Source organism: Rhagoletis zephyria, unplaced genomic scaffold (genome assembly GCF_001687245.7).
Source record: "Rhagoletis zephyria isolate East Lansing unplaced genomic scaffold, Rhagoletis_zephyria_1.1 Rzeph_scaffold_00276, whole genome shotgun sequence".
Lineage (NCBI taxonomy): Eukaryota > Metazoa > Arthropoda > Insecta > Diptera > Tephritidae > Rhagoletis > Rhagoletis zephyria.
Genome location: NW_016157360.1, coordinates 160,024 through 168,394, shown reverse-complemented (window position 1 = coordinate 168,394; position 8,371 = coordinate 160,024). Strand labels below are relative to the sequence as shown.

The 8,371-nt window shown below is 32.6% G+C and overlaps 1 long non-coding RNA gene across 1 annotated transcript in view; it reads left to right on the top strand.

Moving 5' to 3' along the window:
- Positions 1-8,371, top strand: part of LOC108358618 (uncharacterized) — a 91,216-nt gene that overhangs the window by 13,788 nt on the left and 69,057 nt on the right. Inside the window, exon 2 of the long non-coding RNA XR_001846801.1 lies at positions 6,981-7,051. This is a non-coding gene — a long non-coding RNA (uncharacterized LOC108358618). The remainder of the gene's footprint in view (positions 1-6,980; positions 7,052-8,371) is intronic.

Here is an 8,371-nt window from a genome sequence, read left to right as displayed (position 1 = left end):
GATTCTGGCAACGGTTCGATCAAAAAATTGCATTACCTTAGCTATCGCTTCGTCTGGAATTGCTGCGACATTGTTACCAGGTGAGCTGGCATTGAACATATAAATCATCGAAACTCCCACTTAAAATATTTCCAGAGCAACCGGCATAGAAAAGTATTACAAAAATTTAATATCATTGTTTGGGATGAGTGCACCATGGCACATAAAAAATCGCTTGAGCTCCTTGATCAATTGTTGCGAGATTTGCGTGGAAACGTTCAACCATTCGAAAATGCATTGATATTGGTCGCAGGAGACTTTATGCAAACATTGTCTGTAGTTTCTCGATTAAGGAGAACTGATCGAAAGAATGTTTATTTATTAGAAAATTAATTACAGGAATCACGATTGGCTCAGTTAACGGGCTATTCTTGCTGCGAAGAATAAGGATGTCTATCAACTAAATAATAGTGGTATTGAAAACAGTCGTTGCTTGAGCTGATCAGCTCTTTTACCAGACCGCCAGGCCACTTGCTCACTTTGGTGAATACCACTAATGTTATTCAATCCAGCATTCAACGTGAGGAAATAGCATATACGTCGAAAAACACCGTTATGGAAAAAGTCCATCCAACGAAATTTTTGAACTCGATTGATCTTCCAGGGAGACCCCACATACTGAAATTGAAAATAGGTGTCCCAACTATCATGTTGCGGAATATTAGTCAGCCAAATCTTTGCAACGACACGCGACTCGCACTTAAGAAATTGATGAAGAAAGTAGTGTAAAGATTTTAACGTGGCCTTTCAAAGGTGAAGAATTCCCATGATTCCGACCGATACACCATTTCAATTTAAAAGATTGCAACTCCCAATTCGATTGACATTCGGAATCACAATCAATAATGCTCCAGGTCGAACTTTGGATGTTGCGTGTTCCTGTGTCGGCAAACCAGATATCCTTGATATCTATGCAGCCAATGGAAAAACAACAAATATAATAATTTATCATCCATATAACAGGAATATGCCACAGCAAAGCGTGGCAGGGTACAGCTAGTTTTGAATAAATAAGCATTAATAATTACTGGTTTAAGGTAAATGTACATAATTCCGGGGTACTAAGGATTTTTCTGACGTTTAAATTTTTTTGCGTTGAAACTATTTACCAAATGTAAATTAAAAAATCAATATGTTACCTTTAAATCGATCAACTTAGATTAGTTTCCAATTATCGGTAAAAGAAAATAAGTAGAATTATAATTGATATTAATAAATTTAATGACACCTTAATATGTCTCTAAATCCGTGGCAAATATTCTTTGATGTAACTAATTCCGCGATAATGTGTTCCTAATTCCGGCCATGCAATAAATATACAGATTTCATGTTACCAAAATGATGATATCTTTATTATTTAACTTAAAAAATTAATTTTAATTTAAGCACAAATCAAAATTTGTATTTACCGAAAATTTTAATTTGTACAAATTGTAAAATAATTTTCAAAATAAATAATATTCAATGTTCTTAAAAATTATTTGACTATTGAACTTAAACAAAAATATAAAATCAATGGAATAATTAGTACAATGCAATAGCAGTTCTTTTTCTACCAACTACTTTTGAAAACTTAAATCATTAAATGCATGAACTCCGCGGCTTTTAAGTAATAATGGTGTTTCCAATATTCTAAGGACATCTGAAGCATCGTAGATGAGCACGTCCACTTTGTCAGGCCAGCGCCAATTTGTTCCACTCATTTTCATCGTCTTGACTTCGTGTTTTTTTCCTGAGTGGNACCAATTGGTCATGTTTTTTAAGAACGACCCAAATACATTTGTACATGTGTGCGTACATATGTATATTATTAAGCATTAGGGTGANATTTGTTCCACTCATTTTCATCGTCTTGACTTCGTGTTTTTTTCCTGAGTGGTCATTACTATACCGGGAAATTTTTCTTCCTCGTAAATAACACTGGATCACAAATTTGTATTTTTTTTTTGCTCCAAGGAAGCCCCTATCCAATTCCTATGTAGAATCACCCGAGAGATTTGCAATTTACCGTTATTCAGGTAAAAAGTGGTTCCACTTAATCACGTATATTTTACGGACCAATTGAGCAACCTTAATACAAAATATGGCATATGAAAGAAAAAAATAATTCTCCATAAACCGTGTACGCATTATTTTTCAATAGGCTTGATAGTTTCTGAGAAATTATTTAAATATTCAAAATTTTTTTCTTTTTTATTATTGTTATTGGNGAAAATATGTTTGAGGAACAATATGGGTGCCAAACGAAAGGTATTTGAAACATCTTTNTTTTCAATAGGCTTGATAGTTTCTGAGAAATTATTTAAATATTCAAAATTTTTTTCTTTTTTATTATTGTTATTGGGATTTGTACCACGATTTTGTTTATTAGAGAAAATTGAAAAAGCAACAAAGTCTCAGCGGTAGAAGTTATAGCAGCTATTTCGGAGATCCCACATCTCCTCATCAGACTTCTTTTTTCTAGACTTCAGCAGGGATCAAACCCGCATCATCGATGTGCAAAGTCAGAAGCGCTAACCATTTATTTTATTTTTTTTAAATACAAAAACTCAAACTTTAACAGGGGACAAATAAAAAAAANAGTATGGGATCACCTGGAAATCAGTTGACGTGGTCCAAAGTTATGCGGTATCATACATAAAAAAAAATAATCCGACGAATTGATAACCTTCTCCTTTTGTTNTATAGCAGCTATTTCGGAGATCCCACATCTCCTCATCAGACTTCTTTTTTCTAGACTTCAGCAGGGATCAAACCCGCATCATCGATGTGCAAAGTCAGAAGCGCTAACCATTTATTTTATTTTTTTTAAATACAAAAACTCAAACTTTAACAGGGGACAAATAAAAAAAATAGCTATCAAATGAAAATACGCAAAGATTTTTTATATGAAAAAGGATCAGGAAAGCATGTTAATCATGAGCCATGAACACATGAGTATCACTCTTCTACTCTAAGAAATTGTGTCTAATGAGCTGATAAAGTTTAAAACCTACTTGAGAAAATGGCCCTTAGCTTCTGATCATGTATTTTGTATAATTTTGCAGCTTATATACATATACTCAACTTTTGATTATTGATATTATTCAGAGCTGCGACCAAATCTTATTTTGAGTGGCGATTTTTTGCCATTTTTGATGTAAAATAAAGNGCAGAAGGGCATTTACGATCGCATGATGTAAATGTTAATATGAGCTGCAGAACTGAACCATATAGGAACATTATTTTACAAAGGCGTATAATTTCTGTNACTCGTTTAATGTAATAATCAGCGAGTGGAACACAAATTTTAAATTATTTCCTAGCAAAAATAAGCGCTTTTTTAATAATTTCTGAACCGAGTTCAATGAAATGCTAGTGTAAAATGTTGCGCCGCAAATACGTCCTTCTTTTCTTACAGTTTTAACGTAAATGCGTGGTATAGCTCGGAATAAAGAACTGAAAGCACATAAATCCGTGACAGAAATTTAAACCTTAAAATATTACATAACATCGTGTTTTTTTTTGTAATTATCAATATGATGTCAAAATAATGATAATGAATTAAATTTTTGATACATTTTCAACATTTTACTGTAAATAATAGAAATAACAAAAATTCTATAATGTCAATAATTCATTAGAATGTAGTGAACCACAGATATTTACCATTAAAATATTAACGTTTAGGTTAATAAAACTATAGAACGGAATTACCTCAACAATTTCTTTAGTGTTTAATTTAATGACAAAAAGAATTAGTGAGATAGTTTTTGTAAGAATTTAATTAAAATAAGAAAAAATGTTAAGTATTGAAAAGCCCTATTTCCGTGTTAGGCACGGAATTATGTACCTAGTAAACGAAATATATACATAATTCCGTGAATCAGAAATATCACTTGTAAGGTAATTAAATCTACCGGGATGAATTTGGCAGTTACACAACCAGTTAAAAGATGGTTAATGAATACTAAAATATTATCATAGTGCGAAAAATACTTATCGTTAAATTTTTACAGCCTTAAGAAAATACACTACAGTCGTTAACACTTCGCTTAGGACATCTGCTTACATGATGCTAATTCTCCGAACTACAACTTATAGACTGCCTGATATTATATAAATATAATCCATAAGTACAGTTAGAATGGACCTTATTAGTTCTTAAAAATTTAAGTTTATTCAGGTATTTTTTATTTGATCAAACATTCTACCAATTCCTTATTTAAATAAAAAAATCGGAATTCAACGGAATAACGTACTACCCCGCAATTGTGTGCATATACCTTATTGTCCGATTTTAAAAATTTTCGCCTACTTGGTATGTCGTATCAAGGCCAACAACTGTGCCAAGTATGGAAGAAACTGGTGCAGCGGTTACCAAGATACACACATGTAACGATAAGTGGGCGTGGCTACGCCCATTTTCCAAAAATTTAAAATATTCTTATTTTTCGTCTAAAAATTATTTCAAATATCAATTTTGAGTGAATAATCTTCAGTAGTTACTAAAATATCGCAGTTTTCGTATTTCTGAAAATACCGTTATAAGGGAGGTAGGCATGGTTATTGTCCGATTTTGCCCATTTACACCATCCATCCTACGCCCGAAAGAAGTGCACGTACCAAGTTTCGTTAAGATATCTCAATTTTTACTCGAGTTATCGCGTGCGCAGACGGACGGATGTACAGACAGTCACCGCTTAATCGATTTCTCTTTTCATTCTGATCATTTATGTATACATTTGTCTATATCTATCTCGGTTCGTTTTGCCTGTTACAAACAACCGTTATGTGAACAAAGTTACAATACCCTTGTGCATAAGTGCTCGGGTATAACAACGCGATTTTTCAGCAACTTAAAACTTGCACATTATCATACTAGAATTTAGTAAGCTATAAAACTGCATACCAAAAATTATTCTAGAAATTGAAATTAAAATGCATGGAATTGGGATGAAAAGTTTGTGGAATTTTTATAATTTTTGTACAAAGTCTGAAATTTAGATTTATATGGTATTTGTTAGATAAGGAGCAATACTTTTATATAAAAATAATGAACCTTAAAAAAATCAAAAGAAAAGTAATCAAAACTGGTAAAAATATTGATGTGCTATCGTTTGCCGCGGGGTTTAATTCCATGCATGGGTTTTATGGAGAAAACGACAAAAATTAGTAGTTACTTCCTAACTGGTAAGTTTCATTAATTTAACACATATAGAGAAAACTGCAATTAATTTTAACATTAGTTCTCGTTTAGGCGTCGCCACTAAATTAAAGAGAGTAGTGAAACATGACATGACTAATTTCTACTCTGAATATGTTAACATTAAAAAGACAGATTAGACAAACGAACGGAACATAGAGAATCTAAATTTAAATCAACATTTCCCCTACCCTTCGACATTGCTGCTAGAGGTTAGCATATTCCGAAATCATTTATTTCTTTCAAATAGTAAAGGCGCACATAAAAGTACTCCCTACCTGGCATATAAAAACGATATTGTTAAAAACTTCAACAAATTTTAAAGTAAGTCAGACCTGATTGTACTCAACATGGCTTTACTTAAACCTAATTTACTAGTTCAAATATAAATCAATTCAAGATCTGTTAGCTGTTTAAAAACAACATTAAATTAGCTAAAAATTTAAGTATTTTAATTTTAGTAAAATTACTACTATCTGGAAAATCCTAACAAATAAATTTGAAAGGTCATGAAAAATAATACCATATAGTCACTTTAGGCAGTGTGGGTAACTTTCTGGTTAGTTGTGTTAAAGAACTAGGAATGTCATTCACTTTAGCGGTTATTCTTCATGACTTTGGAGATCTTTTTTTCTTTCTTGTGCAAGATGAAGGTTTTTTGATATAAGAGCCTAAACCTACAGCGAAACAGTCTTATAAATCATGGATTTCGGAGTAGCTCATCCAGCTTTTGCAATAGTGGATATCTTTTTTCATTTTTTTTTAGTTTTTAGCGCCCTATTTTCATATTCTGCTGCCGGAGGGAGGATCTGAAATACTTTAGCAAAATGTATGGAGAAAATAAGGCATCTAATGTACATATGTATGTACATATAAGCCCCAATATATAGTAATCTGTACATGTGATATATACACACATATATGTTAATTTTATCACCACCACTGTTGCCATTTCAGGGATTTTCCCGCTAGATCTAGAGAATTTATTTTCTACTTACTTGGGGTTTACACCGGAGAATACTGTCATGACAATAGCAATGCATGCAAACTTTTTCACTAGTACATGCATATTTTTGCAACTTTCTCTATCACTGCGGTGTTTATTTTCAAGACAGTATTGGACAATCATTTGACGTATGCAGACAATAATTTTGTAGTCTTGTGCAAGAATGAAGAGAAACACAACACACACAACAAAAGAACTAAAATAACACAGAAGATACGCTGATGTGTCTGTAACTTTGTCTCTTCTTTATTATTTTTCAGTTTTTAGCTTAAATAACTCGCGCGAAATGCGTATTATAATACAACGTTCACGTTCGACATTTTGCTCAAAATGAATTGTCATAACTATTGTCAGGACGCCTGTGTCTCAGAGACAATTATCAGCATTTTTGACAACTAATACGTATTTGTTTATTATCTTGACAGCATTGTCTAATCTAAACGCGCCGTTAGCGGGGAAAATTGGAATTCGGTGACTAGCGGGATTCTCAGCGTTTATTTAGGAGATCTTAGCTAGTTTTAAGCGATTTTATTCATAATTATCGCAATTCTTTATAGGGTGTTTACAACTGCATTGAAAGCAGTTGGTTTAAAGGCAGTTTACACCACTTTCAATTAAAAGTTCCTCTAAAATCGCCGTATGTAAACACAGTATTACATTTACATTGTGCAATGCAAATACTCGATAAGACACTGAAACATTACTTGCCATCCCTAATTTTTTGACATTTAACTCTTTTCGCGTTTTCAGCATTGCATCAAAACCAAATGTCAAAAACCTACAAGCAAAAATTCCGCGGAGTGGTTGGTAGGTATAAACAGGTGAGTAATACTAGTAATTTTCACTCATGTGTTTAACACATTATATAGGCTTAATGCTTTCGATTGGTGTATAATACGTTTGTTAATCAAATGAGTGCAAAATAAAAAAAAAGATTATCTTTGAATATTTAATTTAAAATATCCTGGAAAGGGGTTTTTTCAGCCAACCCACTAGCGAAATATTTACTAACACGCTAAATTTCATAAAAAATAGATTTAATCCAGTAAACAGATGGGTGAAGGTCGTGCCCAATTCAAATCTTCTATATGATCTCTTATTTTATCAAATAGAATTGAACTGACAAATTACACCGTGCGACAGTCAATTTTACACACAAAAAAATTAATATATTCACAAAACTGGTGGCCAAATATAATAAAACTGCGTTTTTAGTTTTTCTCTCTGACGTCAGGATTTTTTTTTAAAGGACTTTGAAATCTCTAGAATATGATTGAATAAAAAAGTTATTCAAAAGATGCGGTGCATTGTAGAATAACAATATGGATATCAACTAAAAGGAAAAATTCTGTAGAATAGAAAAAAATTTAATTTTTGCGTGCACCATGACGAATAAGTATTGAAAATGTCATTTTAAAATTTTATACTTGAATATCCTTGGAAATTTCCACTATTTACTTTGAAAAAAATATGTGTCAAGGACAAATATGTTAACTACCACATCCTTGAATTTCGCCCTTCTAACTTCATTACACTTCTCTTTATAAGATATTGATAGTTACAATATGCATTAATGAAGATACTGAAATCATTATTATGGAACCATGTATGCGCTCAAAAAAAAAAAACTGACCGTATGATATACCTACGGTTTAAATACTTTAACTGCTTTGTATACAAGGGCGTAGCCAGCCTCTCATCTAGGGGCAGGAGTTCATATAGAGGGAACAAATATTTATACCCGAGCGCACTTGTGCACAAGGGTATATTAATTTTGTTCACATAACGGTTGTTTGTAACAGCCAAAACGAATCGAGATAGATATAGATAAATGTATACATAAATGATCAGAATGAAAAGAGAAATCAATTAAGTCATGTCTGTCTGTCCGTCCGTCTGTCCGTCTGTCCGTCTGTCCGTCCGTCCGTGTACACGATAACTCGAGCAAAAATTGAGATATCTCAACGAAATTTGGTATGTAGGTTTCTGTTAATCCAAGGTAGGTTGGTNTTAATCCAAGGTAGGTTGGTATTGAAAATGGGCGAAATCGGACTTTAACCACGCCCACTTCCCATATAACGGTAATTTCCAGAAATACTAAAACTGCGATGTTTTAGTAAATACTGAAGATAATTCACTCA